The sequence below is a fragment of the Rhineura floridana genome, chromosome 1 (genome assembly GCF_030035675.1).
Source record: "Rhineura floridana isolate rRhiFlo1 chromosome 1, rRhiFlo1.hap2, whole genome shotgun sequence".
Lineage (NCBI taxonomy): Eukaryota > Metazoa > Chordata > Lepidosauria > Squamata > Rhineuridae > Rhineura > Rhineura floridana.
Genome location: NC_084480.1, coordinates 271,262,424 through 271,275,637, shown reverse-complemented (window position 1 = coordinate 271,275,637; position 13,214 = coordinate 271,262,424).

Genomic DNA, 13,214 nt, shown 5'->3' with positions numbered 1-13,214 from the left:
GAGCAAGGTGGCTGGATTCAGCGGGCCACACTGTTCGAAAGCCAAATTAGGATCCTCCAACAGTTCTGCTTCTAACTGCTGCTGTCGTTGGGCTGAAAAAACTTGGGTAGTCCCCTTTCGGAGTAACGCTGAAAGAGCGTGTGAAGTCCAAACTATGGTATTATGTCCCAAAGTGAGTCCTTTAATCTTGCGTGCTAAAAGCGCAGCCGCCATCAGGGTGCAGGTGCACAAAGGGGTGCCTTTTGCCCAGATCTTGGAAGTAACTAGTTACAAGTAACGAATTACTTGTAATTTATTACTTTTTTGAGTAACGAGTGGGTAACTTCATTACATTTTGCTGGTAATAGAATGAGTAGTAACTTCATTACTTTTGAGGAGTAATTGTAATGTTTCCAGCATTACTTTTGCGCATTACTCGGGGGGGAGCAGGGGAAGTCTTCTGCTCCTCTGATTTGTGGATAAAAATCATGTGCTTCAAATTGGGCTTCTGTGCAGCGTTGTTTTTCCTTCATGCTCTATGGCTGCTTAGGAGGCGACGAGGGAGGAGGTGGAGAGTGAGACGAGGTGGAGAAAACAATTGTTTAAAAATTGACAGGAGTGGAAGAAGAAAAGAGCTGGAGGCAATATATATATACAAAAATATGTGTGTTGGGGTATCATCATTGCTGGGGGTGGGGTGAGGGGATGTGAGATTCTGTTATGCCATTCTGTTAATCTTATGGATAAAAAAAATTATTCTACTACCCTCTGTGTGTGTGTGCTTATTTTTAATGTTGTTTTAGGCTACTCAGATGTGCAGCAGCCAAGGCCAGCACCTTGTAGGCAATTTTTTTAAAAGGTAACTAAAATGTAATTGTAGCAATTACTTTTGAGTAAAAGTAAAGTAATCAGTTACTTTCAGAGCAATTGTAATTGTAACAGTAATTACTACTTTTTGGGGGCCATGTAACTGTAACTTATTACTTTTTAAAAGTAATCTTCTAAGCTCTGCTTTTGCCACATTGTCTACTTGTTGGGAGTAAAAGACCACTGGAAAATGGCTAGGACCACACATTTGTGTCAAAACTCCACTGGCTACCCCTCCCCTCTCATGAACAAAAAGGTGAAATGGTTTACTGTAGTTCGGTGGTTTCAAAGACATAGAAGTGGCTACACTATCTTTTAACAGCTGGAATGCTTGAACTGTCTCAGGATCCCAAGTGATAGGATCGGTGGCCTTTTTGGCAGTGAGAAAATGCAGGGGCTTGCAAAGTTCACCGCAAGACGGTAGCCATTGTCTGCAAAAGCCAATTATTCCCAAAAATCCCTTCAGCTGCTTTTTAGTGTTGGGAAGTGGGCACTGTTGGATAGCCACTACTCTTTCGGGATCCATTTGCCGTCCTTCTGGTGTAAGTATGAATCCCAAGTATTTCGCCCTTTGGGACACCCACTGAATCTTTTCTGGGTCTACTTTGTGTCCTCAAGAGTGTAAAAACAATGAGAAAGCCTTACCATCTTGCCACAGTTTTTCAGCTTCCGCGTTTGTCAGCAGAGCATCGTCAACGTAAAGCACCACCGTTGATTTTTCGGGGGGAACAAAGTCTTCCAGGTCCCCCTTTAAACATTGACTGAATATTCCTGGAGAATCTTTGAATCCCTGTGGGATTCGATCCCAGACGAAACTCCTTTGATCCCACATGAACCCGAACAAATATTTACTGTATGTAAGGGGATCACATATTTATTTATCGCCCTTAAGTCTTGACAAAATCTCCATTTTACCGGGTCTCCTGGCTTCTTGGGCGGCTTTTTTTATAGGCAGGATGGGTGTATTGCAAGGCGTGTGCTGGGGGTGTATAATTCCTTCTTGAATGAACCCTTCTATAATTGGCCGTATCCCTTCGCGGGCTTCCAGAGACAAAGGGTACTGTGGCATACAAGGGGAGGAGGTAAGGAAGATTTCACCTGAATATGCACGGGCTGTGCTGACTTCAAAAGTCCCACTTCAGTATCTTTAGTTCCCCACAGAGAAGCAGGTAGGTCAATCAAATCCAAGGGCAATGTACACCTCCCTGCCGTGTATGTATGTTCCCTTACTCCAAAAAGGCTTAGCAACATTCCCACCCCTCCAGGAGAACATGTTAAAGTGGCCTCAAGTTGACAAAGCATGTCACGACCCATCAAAGACACTGGACATGAGCTAGAATACAAAAACACATGATTAAAAACCTTTGCCCCGTATGTAACACGAAGTGGTTTTGTAACACACAAAGTTTGTGGAACCCCTCCCACCCCCATCGTCAGTTTTGACTCCATGGTAAGCCATCCGGGAGACGCATGGTTCAAAAGGGAATACGTAGCACCTGTATCCACAAGAAAAGGAAACTCAGCATCCTCTATTTGCAGGGTAACAATGGGTTCAGCTGTAGGAGAGGAGAGAGACAAAAAAGTACCCGCCAACGACAATAAAGCCAACATCCCCCAGTCTCTTTTTGATGTTCCATTGCTTGAATACACTAGTCATTGTGATGGGGGTTGTCGCGGGGTTGTTCCCAGTTGGTGCCATGCGGCCCGGGTAGGTTGATGGGATTGTAGCGTTGGTGCACTTGGAGGAGGCGGAGGAGGTAGTGCACTGTTTCCTGCAAAATCCAACGCCCTGTTATATCCATCCTGTGTAAAATCATCAGCTGCCAGTGGGCAGTCGCGCCTGAAGTGTGTCAAATCTCCACAATGGAAACATCCTTGACCGCTGTCTCCTCCTGCCCATGACTGTCTTGTCTGTGCTCTTCCTCTTCTCCTTCCTTGCCCTCTCCCCCGGCCCCCTCTAGGGAATCGAATTCCCAGACTGCCACGCAAGGCTGTAGCCAACATCTGGTAATCTTCTCGCTTCTCCTTCTTTTTCCCTTTGTCCTTTTCCTTCTCCCAAATGAAATCCGCGACCTCTAAAATAGCTGTGACAGACTCCACGCTCCAACCTGGCTGAAAATTCTGAAAATAGTCCCTAACCGTAGGCAGAGACTGATGTACAAAAGAGGAGATCAAGGTTGGATGATCCCCTGGTTTCTCGGGGTCCAAGTTAGTAAAACTATGGGCCCCTTCTACTAATCGTGCCCAAAACTGGCGCGGAGACTCTGCCGTCTCCTGTTTAATGGCTAAGAATTTGGTTTGGTTGGGGGGTTTCTGAGACATCTGTTTCATATGGGTCAGGAGTCGATCCCTATCCGCTCACAGCTGAGTTCACCTTTCTGCGGTCCAATTCTCACCTGTCCAGGGAGCGGCGTCCGTAGCCCTCTGCTCCCATGACCATTGATGATTCCGATCCTCGGCCACCCAAGCTGCCTCGAGTGCCCAAAGCCTTCTGCGTTCCTCACCTGTTAGCACACGCTCCAACAAGTAATTAACGTCACTGTATGTCGGGTTATGGCTGCCAAACAGCCTGCGCAACAGATCCTGGACCTTGCGCGGTTTCTCACCAAATGTTCCTTCCAGTTGGCTCCACTCCTTCAGGTCCCATTCCAACCATGCCTTATGTTCCGCAATTGTGGTATGTTGTAAAGTACCTTCCATATCCAAATATGGTTGATCATGCATCACTAAGGGAAACAATCTACCTTTGTCATCTTTCGCGTTCCTCAGCTTCCTGGGTCGCAAGCGCAGGTCTGTTCCCCCAGTACCCCCCTCCACTGGGTCCTCCTCTTCCACTTCTCCAGTAGAGGAATCTGGAACCATGGAGTCCATCTCCCCCGATGGGGCATCAGCTCCAGGGGGACCCGGAGGTGGAGGGGCAGACAGAATAATTGTGGGGCTAAGCACCTGCCATCGGGACGGTTCATCCATGAAATAACTAGGAGGGGGGTCCTTACAAGACACAGTTCTGCCTATCATCACTTTTATCCCAGTCCATTTCTGCACCCCTGCTTGCCACAGGAGCCAGAAATCCAACTGTTGGGGATGGTCCATGTCTAGCCACTTTCTTACCCCAGACAAGCAAACGGTGTCAAAAGAACCATCCCGCGGCCACCTATACTCATGGGCCGCGACCGCGGTCAGGTGCGTCCATTCCTTTACACACAATTTTACCATGGCTTTCTTCTTCATACCTGTTTTGACTGGCAGACATCCTTCATCCCAAAACCTACACATGAGACTCAAAGGGGTTACAGAATCAACATTACTGACTTTACTTTTTGCTTGTCCCATGATATCTGGCGGGAATCTCTCAACTGTGCCTTATCCCCACAAAAGCAGGCAACTAATTCAAAGCGGCTGATTGAGAGAAATCTCTCGTGGCACCTATCAGAAGCCTGGAAGAAAGCCTCCAGCAAAACCGGGGAGTGCACACGATCCTGGACGAGCCCCCAGATTGATGAGAATAATTTAAACAGCAAAAGATTGCCAACTGCTCACCTCAGTACACCCGGGTCAGGTGTGCAAGCTGAGAAATCCCAATAAGTAATTTAAGGATCCCAGATATCAAATAAAGACACAAGCCAACTTCTTGATCAAAAAGGGCTTTCAGACTCACATGGGCACAGCAGCCTGGCAAGAATGAGAGCGCCCGTTTATTTTCAGGAACATGAATATATAGTGTTTCCATACATTAAACAGCAATAAAGCAAGAGTATAACAAAGACAAAAGAGGGATAACAGTTGTACATTACATATCAAAAGGTCAAGATGCTCTCCTTTGAAACCCAAAACACTTTGATAGGTTAGTCCTTGAGATAACAAGTGGAATGTATAGAAAAGTAACACTTTTGGGATCATAAACAAAGAACTTCATACAAGAAGTGTTTGGGTTAGACGCTTGAGGGTCATCTCTATTGATTAACAATCTCCTTTCAATGCTACTACGAAAAACTAGTTACCAGGGTATCTTTTAAGTCATATGAAATAAAACATGCACACAAAGTAGTTCCTTTGTTATTGAAAGGAAGGAAGAAATAAGGGGAAGGAGGGGGAAGCGGCAAGAGTGTAAAACACTCAAGACAGTTAACTGATTAACATTCCTTAGCAGTTCCGCAGACTTAGAGGCACCAAGCCATTTGGCTCATTTGAGATGAAGCATAGGTCATATCCCAGGGTTCTTTGCGACTTTGGTTCATGGTTGCTACATTGTGTGTTCATGGGTAAACCTTATACCTGGGACCTGAAAAATTACTCAACAATAATAAAAGGGAGAGGAGGAAGAACCATACCTGTCAGCTTGAGCTCCTTTGAGGAAGAATGGGATACACGTGTAATAAATATGTATGTAGATGTTTCCTCTTCAGATTCTGATTTCTTGTTGGTTTTCCAGATTCCACCAAGATGCATCGCAACAGGGAAACTGTAAGTAAGCAGTAAGAAAAGGAGAAAAGGGTTGTAACCGTCTTCTTTTTCTGGGATTGTTTCGTTCCTCTTTCTGCATCTGAATTCACTGCTGTTGAAAGAAAAACCCAGAACTTTCTTTTTAATTCCTCCAGTTTAGTTTGTTCTAAATTTGATTGTTTCTTTCTATAATAGGAAGGTGAGAAAAAGCCCACAGTAGGATATGGGGCATAAATACAGTAGCTATGAATGACTCACGTGGGATGGTCCTGCCAAGGCCACCAAATGCCACAGCTTACAAGACAGTAATTCAAAGGGATGTGCAAGTGGACAAAGCCATGCTGTGTATATTTTTTCAAACTTTTAAAATATTGTTATTCTCGGCCCACTTTCCCAAGTGTTAAGAAGTTCCCGGTATGTAGCGCTTATTTGAATTAGGTTTCTTTCAGCAGGCGGTCACTGGAGGCTCAGGGTGTTTTATAATATTTTGTTCATTTACAAATGTACAAGTTGAGGCAGACAATTTAGACAGTCCAGCAGAGCAAATGCCGCTAGCCCACATCAGGTCTCCAACTGGAGGCAGCCTACATTCCCAAATGCTATTAGCATATACAATACAGAGACCCAAAAGTTCAGCTCAGCCTTCTCTCCCAGTCAAACTACACACTCAAAATTCTCGAGACTCAAAACTGTGCAATTAGTTTGTCTCCCAAAATGCTCCTATTGTTTTCCATTCACACCTAGCCTGCCTCTTCCCTTCAGCTGAGAGGGGAATAAGGATTAGTCATCTTCTCCAGTCATTCATCTCTTATCCTTTTTGCATCATTTACCTATCAGACGATGTGCTTGGCCACTTTGCCACTGCCTGTTAAAGAGCATTTGCATTGATTCTGAACCCACTAACTTTCACCTGCCAAACTCCTTTATTTTCTCTCCCCCCACTCCGCAGTTTACAGCATACACAAACAAAACAAAGACTTGAATTATGAGCAAGCAACACGAATGAGGGGAAGGGGGGATTAGATGGGGAAAGAGGAAACAAGAAAGGGATCCATGAAGTTGGGAAAGTAGAAAGAGAAGTTGAAAGGGACAGAGAAGGGGAAGCCAGGCCTGGCCCAAGACATTTTAGTGCATAAACTCTGGAATTCGTTCCCACAAGAGGCAGTAATAGCCACTAACTTGGATGGATTTAAAAGAGGATGAGAAAAAATCATGGAGGATAAGACTGTCAATCAGTACTAACTCTGACGGGTATGTTCCACATGCACTGTTGGAAGCAGTATGCCTAAGAATACCAGCTGCTGGAAACCTCAGGAAGGGAGAGTGCTGTGGCACTCAGGTCCTGCTTCCAGGCTTCTGGCTGGCCACTATGAGAACAGGATGCTGGACTAGATGGGCCACTGACCTGATCCAGCAGGGTCTTCTTATGTTTTTATATTCTTGTCAGGGGCTGTTACCCCTGCTCACTTTGTTCACTGACCCTGCACAGTCACCAAAGCTCTCCCTTCCCCCACAGGTCACTAAAGCCCTCCCCTCCCCCAGGGGTCATTAAAGCCTCCCCCTCCCCCACAGGGGTCTCAAAAGCTCTCTCCCCCCCGCAGAGGTCACTAGAATTCCTCTTTTCCCTGCAGGTTGCCAGAGTTCCCCCCTCTTCCCAGGGGTCACCACAGCTCCACAAACCCTGTGGGTTGCTAGAACTCCCCCCTCCTCCTGAGGGTCGCTGGAGCTTCCCCTGCTTACAAGAAAATGTATATAGGAAGATTTTGCAGCCTAAGGTGCAACGAATGGTGCCCTCTCCCCCAAGTCGTGGTACATAATATATGAGGCTTATCCAATTATTCTGGCACCTAAGGCAAAAATTCCCACAAGCCCTCCCTCCCTGAGAGTAAAACAATAAAAATAATAAATTAAATAGCTAACAATTGGCTGACCCTCCATTATCAGCTGCCTGAGGCAGCCACCTCACTCTGCTTAATGGTAGGATTGCCCCTCTAACTTCCAGGCTGGAAAACAGAAGCACTTCCAGTCTCTCTACAAAGTCATCCCTTATTCCTCCTCTAACTTCCCTGCAGTCTAAAAGCCACATTGTTGAACCGCCTGATTTGCCTTATGATGAAGCCTTATGTTCTTCCCTAGTATGTGGACCCCAGGATCAATCAGCACGCAGTGGGAGGCATCCGATTGTGAGTATTGTTAAAAGTGGACAGTTTTTTTATTGTCAAAATGCAGTTTACGGGAAGGACCATCACTCAGTAACAGAGCATCTGCCTTGCATGCAGAAGGTCCTAAGGTCAACCCCCAGCATCTCCTTTTATGGCTGAGAGAGATTTCTGCCCAAAACCCTGGAAAGCCACTGCAAGGCAACAGAGGCAATGCTGAGCTAGGTGGACCAATGGTCTGACTCAGCACAAGGCTGCTTCCTATTTTCTGCCTCAGGCGCTAAAATGTTTGAGGCTTGCCTGGGCTGGCTGATTCTGCCAGCTTCTAATCCAAATGTATACCAATTGGACAGATGCCCTCGCTGTAATCAGATATTGTATTATACAGTATTCAAGCTCCCAACGTATCCTATAATTTAGCATTCATTGCTATAGATATTGCAGAGACTGTTATCATCACCCCTTGTGCATGAAGGCTGAAGAGAGCCAGATTATCAGATCATGCAGGAGCAAAGGAAGGGATAGAAAGCTATTGCTTAAATAGGCCTTACACTTTAAAATGGTGATTAAGTCCTCTGCAATAGAAGAGGTTGGCCTTTCTTCCCTTTCCAGGTTCGTACTGAGTCATTTGCACAGCAGTTTCTCTGAAAGACTTTTGACATTTTCATGCTTGAAGGACAGGCTACACAGCTATTGTTTATATTCTTTTGCGTGCTTTTCTTGTTGTGCATGAAAAACAGGTGGCCTATAGCTTCCTCTTTGCAGAATTTTGTGACCTTACAGTTGAATCTGTGCTGTTTTGGGCATTAATCATTGTGGCCCAATTCACCTAAGATGTTAAGGTGCTAACCTTTTTCTAAAACGCATGGCATCTGTCAGGTGCATATTTTCAGTTTTCACACCGATCGGCAGGCATCTTGCTCAAATATTCTACAGGAACATTCTGATTAATTCTCCAGGTTCAAAGGCAACCCGAACCCCCAGTTCGTTCCCCTTACATGTGGGTCCATTCACACTGTATGACCCACAAATGGGCGAAGTGTATTTTTATCCAGGAGTGAAAGGCATTGAAAATATAGCTAGCTGTCACATAACTCTCTGCCAAGAACACTGGAGTGACATGAAGCTGAAAGGAGCAACTTGCATATGATTACATCAGTGACTGCTGATTTCTTTTGCTGTTCTTGACAGAATGCATTCCGACGGCATGAAACCCAGTGCGTGGCAGCTGTGAAAAAGGCAAATTCCATGCTAGGGATCATTAGGAAAGGTATTGAAAATAAAACTGCTGATATCATAGTGCTGTTGTATAAATCTATGGTACTACCGCATTTGGAATACTATGTACAGGTCTGGTCACCTCACCTCAAAATTACATTGCAGAGTTGGAAAAGGTTCAGAAAAGGGCAACCAACATGATCACAGGGATGGAGCGACTCCCCTATGAGGAAAGGTTGCCGCATTTGAGCCTTTTTAGTTTAGAGAGAAGGCGAGTAAAAGGTGACATTATAGAAGTTTATAAAATCATACATGGCATGGAGAGAATGGATAGAGAGAAGTTTTTTCTTCCTCTCTCATAACACTTGTGGACATCCAATGAAGCTGAATGCTGGAAGATTCAGGACAGTTAAAAGAAAGTACTTCTTCACACAACGCCAGTACTGTAGTGGCAAATTCAGAAGGGCAGGGTCTCTTCATGATAGTCACAGCCACACCCCCTCACAGCCACAGCCACTTCTAAGATTATACAACATTCTAAGATTATAGAATAATCTGGCCAAGTCTGAATACTGCTTTCTGCTTCTTTATTACTGTCACCATTTGACTGTTCTTTCTCACTGTCAGAGATATTGCCTGAATTACTGGATTCGGTACTGATATGTTTCTCTCCTGCTGTTACCAAACTGCTTGATGATGTAGATGGGATACTATCATCAGGATTCACTTCTTCCGCAATTACAGAATTCTCATTCTCCACAACTTGGCTTTTTGAAGTAGGAACTAATAAATGCTTGCTTGCAATTGACACTCATTAGGACTCTCCTTAGTGGTTAACACACTCCCCTTTCATGCTGATTGGCTTGTAGGATGCTGATGACCTAGGGACTCTGCTGGGACCTGGCTCCCAAAAAAGTAAGAGGTCTAAGACCACCTGGGATCCTGGACAACTACACCCCAGCACAGTGCATAGTTAAGCTATGAAAATTGCTCCCAGAGGAGGCAGTGGTGGCCATCAACTTGGACAACTTTAAAAGAGGATTAGACAAATTCATGGAAGATAATGGTATCCAAGGCTACTAGTCACAATGGCTATTATCTCCCTCCACAGTTAGAGACAGTATGCTTTTGAATACCAGTTGCTGGAAACCCTGGGGCAGAGTGCTTTTGTGCCCAGGTCCTGTTTGCAGGCTTCTCATGGATATCTGGTTGGCCACTGTAAGAACAGAGTGCTGGACTAGATGGGCCTCTGGCCTGAACCAGCAGGGCTCTTCTTATGTTCTAAAACTAACTGATACTTCAACTGTAGGTACAGTGCATATTTGCTTTCTATGGGTGCAGGTTAGTAGTATGTCCAGAATGTGTACCTAAAGCTGGAATTCACCTGACAACTCCACATGCTATATGAGCTATCTACCTAAAAAACCAGATCTGGATTAATTGAAATATTTTTGAAATGATTGGTATTTGGGTAACATGAGTAATGCAGATGTGATTAAAATGTACATTTTTGACAGTTTGAAGGTGTGTGTTTGTTATTGGTGAGAAACGTATATTTTGAAAGCTATTTCCCATGAATTCTTAAATAAAATTACTGCATAGACAGAACAGTAATAGCTATAACCCATGGAAGTAACTGCTCATTGGGCTCCCTCACTCATGAAACTCATGCTCACTCACCATTGAAGATGTGTACCTTTCTTTCTTTCTTTCTTTCTTTCTTTCTTTCTTTCTTTCTTTCTTTCTTTCTTTCTTTCTTTCTTTCTTTCTTTCTTTCTTTCTTTCTTTCTTTCTTTCTTTCTTTCTTTCCATTTCAAGTTGATAGAAAAATAGAACTACACTCACTAAGCAAACCTCTGGCGTAATAATCTCCCAGAGTCCCCACAATGATTTGTTACGTTTTATATGTGTACCAGAATCCAGTTTGCAAATTAATTTCCTAAAAGTAGCCATGTATGTTTGAAGGATTGCAAAATTGTGAGAGAATGATTTCATTTCAGTCAGTGAAACACATCACAGCCTAGTGACTTCAGAGCAAATTGCAACTTCAGTGCCAGGAATATTATCTGATCACACATTCCAGAGAGTTTCGCAGTTATTGAGTCCACCTTACAGGTTACATACACGTCAAACATTTAAACTAGATTTAAAGCACATTGTTTCCCTCAAAGAATTGTGTGAACTGTAGTTTACCCACACACACAAGAACAGTGCTACAATTCCATGCACCCTTAACAAACTATAGTTCCCAGGATTCTTTGGGGGAAGTCATGTGCTTAAAAATGATAACAACCAGAGAAGGGGCACAACAAACTCAGATGCCAGCTCTATGCCCATACCCACTCCATCATAATAGCCAGCCCTATTACAGAATCTAATAGTACCAGCCCTAACGCCAGGACTCATTTACTAGTTCATTCTCCAATGTGATATGTGCCTACTTCCAAATTAACTTGCCTGTGCATTTAAGATTATCTGCCAATGCTTTCCTCCAATTGCCTCCATTGTTTCGTGGCAGTTGCCTCCATGGCAATTATTGATGCAGCTATTTTCAGCCATGTCACCCTGTTTGTGGAACGTTCTCTGCAGGGAGACTTGCATGGCCCCCCACAGTTAACTTTTTGGTGCCAAGAAAATATTTTGTCTGTCTTATGCTGCTTCTGACTGCTGTTTTCTGAATGTATTTTATCTATTTGATATTTACATTTTATTATTTTATCTGTAACTTTGTAAACCACCCAGGGAACTTTTGTTGAAGGACAGTGTATTAATTAAAATGTATTAAACACATACATGCCATCACATGACATCAATGTCCATCTGCAATCCAAACACTGGGCACACAGATCAACCTTTGTGCCAAATAAGAGATGGACACAAATCTTACATCAAAATGGCTACATTCAGAAACTAGTGGGACTTTACCAGGCCCTCTGCTGCTGGTTTGCAAGTCACCAATTTTCAGCAAAAGAACTTCAAACTGAGACTCCAGTCTGAAAGTGAGTTTAACAATGCATTTGATTGTACTTATTTATGGCTGTGTTCTTATGGCTGCATGTTTTATGCCCACTAGTTGCTTTTTGTACTGTTTTTAAAATTATTTTAGCTGTTGTTATGGTATATTTGTAAATTGCCTAGAGATGCATGCAAAAAGCGATTCATAAATATATTCTCATCTTCATCATTTAGGAGGGGATGTTAGGGAACTGGAGCCCAATGCAAATATTCTTATTATTTATTTAATTAATTAATTTCTATCCCGCCCTTCCTCCCAGCAGGAGCCCACGGTGGCAAACAAAGCACTAAAACACTTTAAAACATCATAAAAACAGATCTCAAAATACATTAACAAAACAGCATTAAAAACAATTTTTTTAAAAAAAGATTAAGAAGACAGTAGAGATATGCTAGCTATCTCTGCCCCCTCCATCACTTCCTCATTGCCAGCCCCGCTGCCCTCCATGCAAGCTGCTGCAGTGGAACCTGTTTTAGAATTTCTGTGAGGTTCAGAATCTCACATGATCAGAGTTCTAAATCATGCAGGGAGCCTAAAGGAGCACAGCACTCTTCCAATTTCATCGAAGATAATGGTATCCAAGGCTACTAGTCACGATGGCTATGATCTCCCTCCACAGTTAGAGACAGTATGCAATTTCTTTGCTCTCCAACACATGGAGAACAGTGGCAACATGATAGAAGGGCAGAGCTAACCATTGTTTCCCTTGCTCTCCTTTCATGTAATTCTAATAATATGAGAAGAATGGCTGCATAAGAGTTATTACTGTTGGGTACAAACCCAACAACAAGCCGTCACAACCTACTCACCTCTTGTCCACCCGGGAAGGTGCGGAGTTGAGAGATTTATCCCCACTGCCAGAGGCCCCAGGAAAACACAACAACAATTATAGTGTTATGAGCAGGGGGGGGGGCTGGAATGGATGATTTCTGTGGGTCACCTTTCCAGCCTCTGGTTTGGAATCCTATGCCTGGAGGCTGGCTCTGCTAGCCAGATGAATCTCCTTTGTTAATCAAATAGAGTGGCTAGGTAGTTAATGGTCCTATTTAGTTGCCCCGGCAACTGGTGAAAGGGGCTAGGAAGATCCTTTTTGTCATTTTAAACTCTACTGGAGGAGAGTCTCCCCCCCACTCCTGGGCGGGGAGAAGTGTGTTTGGAGTTGGAAGTGGGTGTACTGGAGAACTAGGGCGGCAGGCATGCGCAGAGGCTGGCTCCCTGCATCATGGCGATAGGATGCCCCTGCACCTAGAGGGAAAAGCTGGATATTAGACTGCTGATGCCTTGAACCCCTCCACCCTAAGCTCAGGTTGGAATGTGTGTACATAAATAAACCATATTTCATAAAGACACCGCAGTCTCCGCTGACCTTCTTCCCAAAGGAAACCAAACCCTGGATGGGTGCAGGGACCCCGTGGAATCTCACCGCTCAGAGATTGGGGGAGGCGTGCAACACTGGTGTCAGCAGTGGGATTGAGTTTCCTAGAAGAAGCCTTGGGAGCAAGGTGTGCCTGAGTCAAGATGGAGGGGAGAAC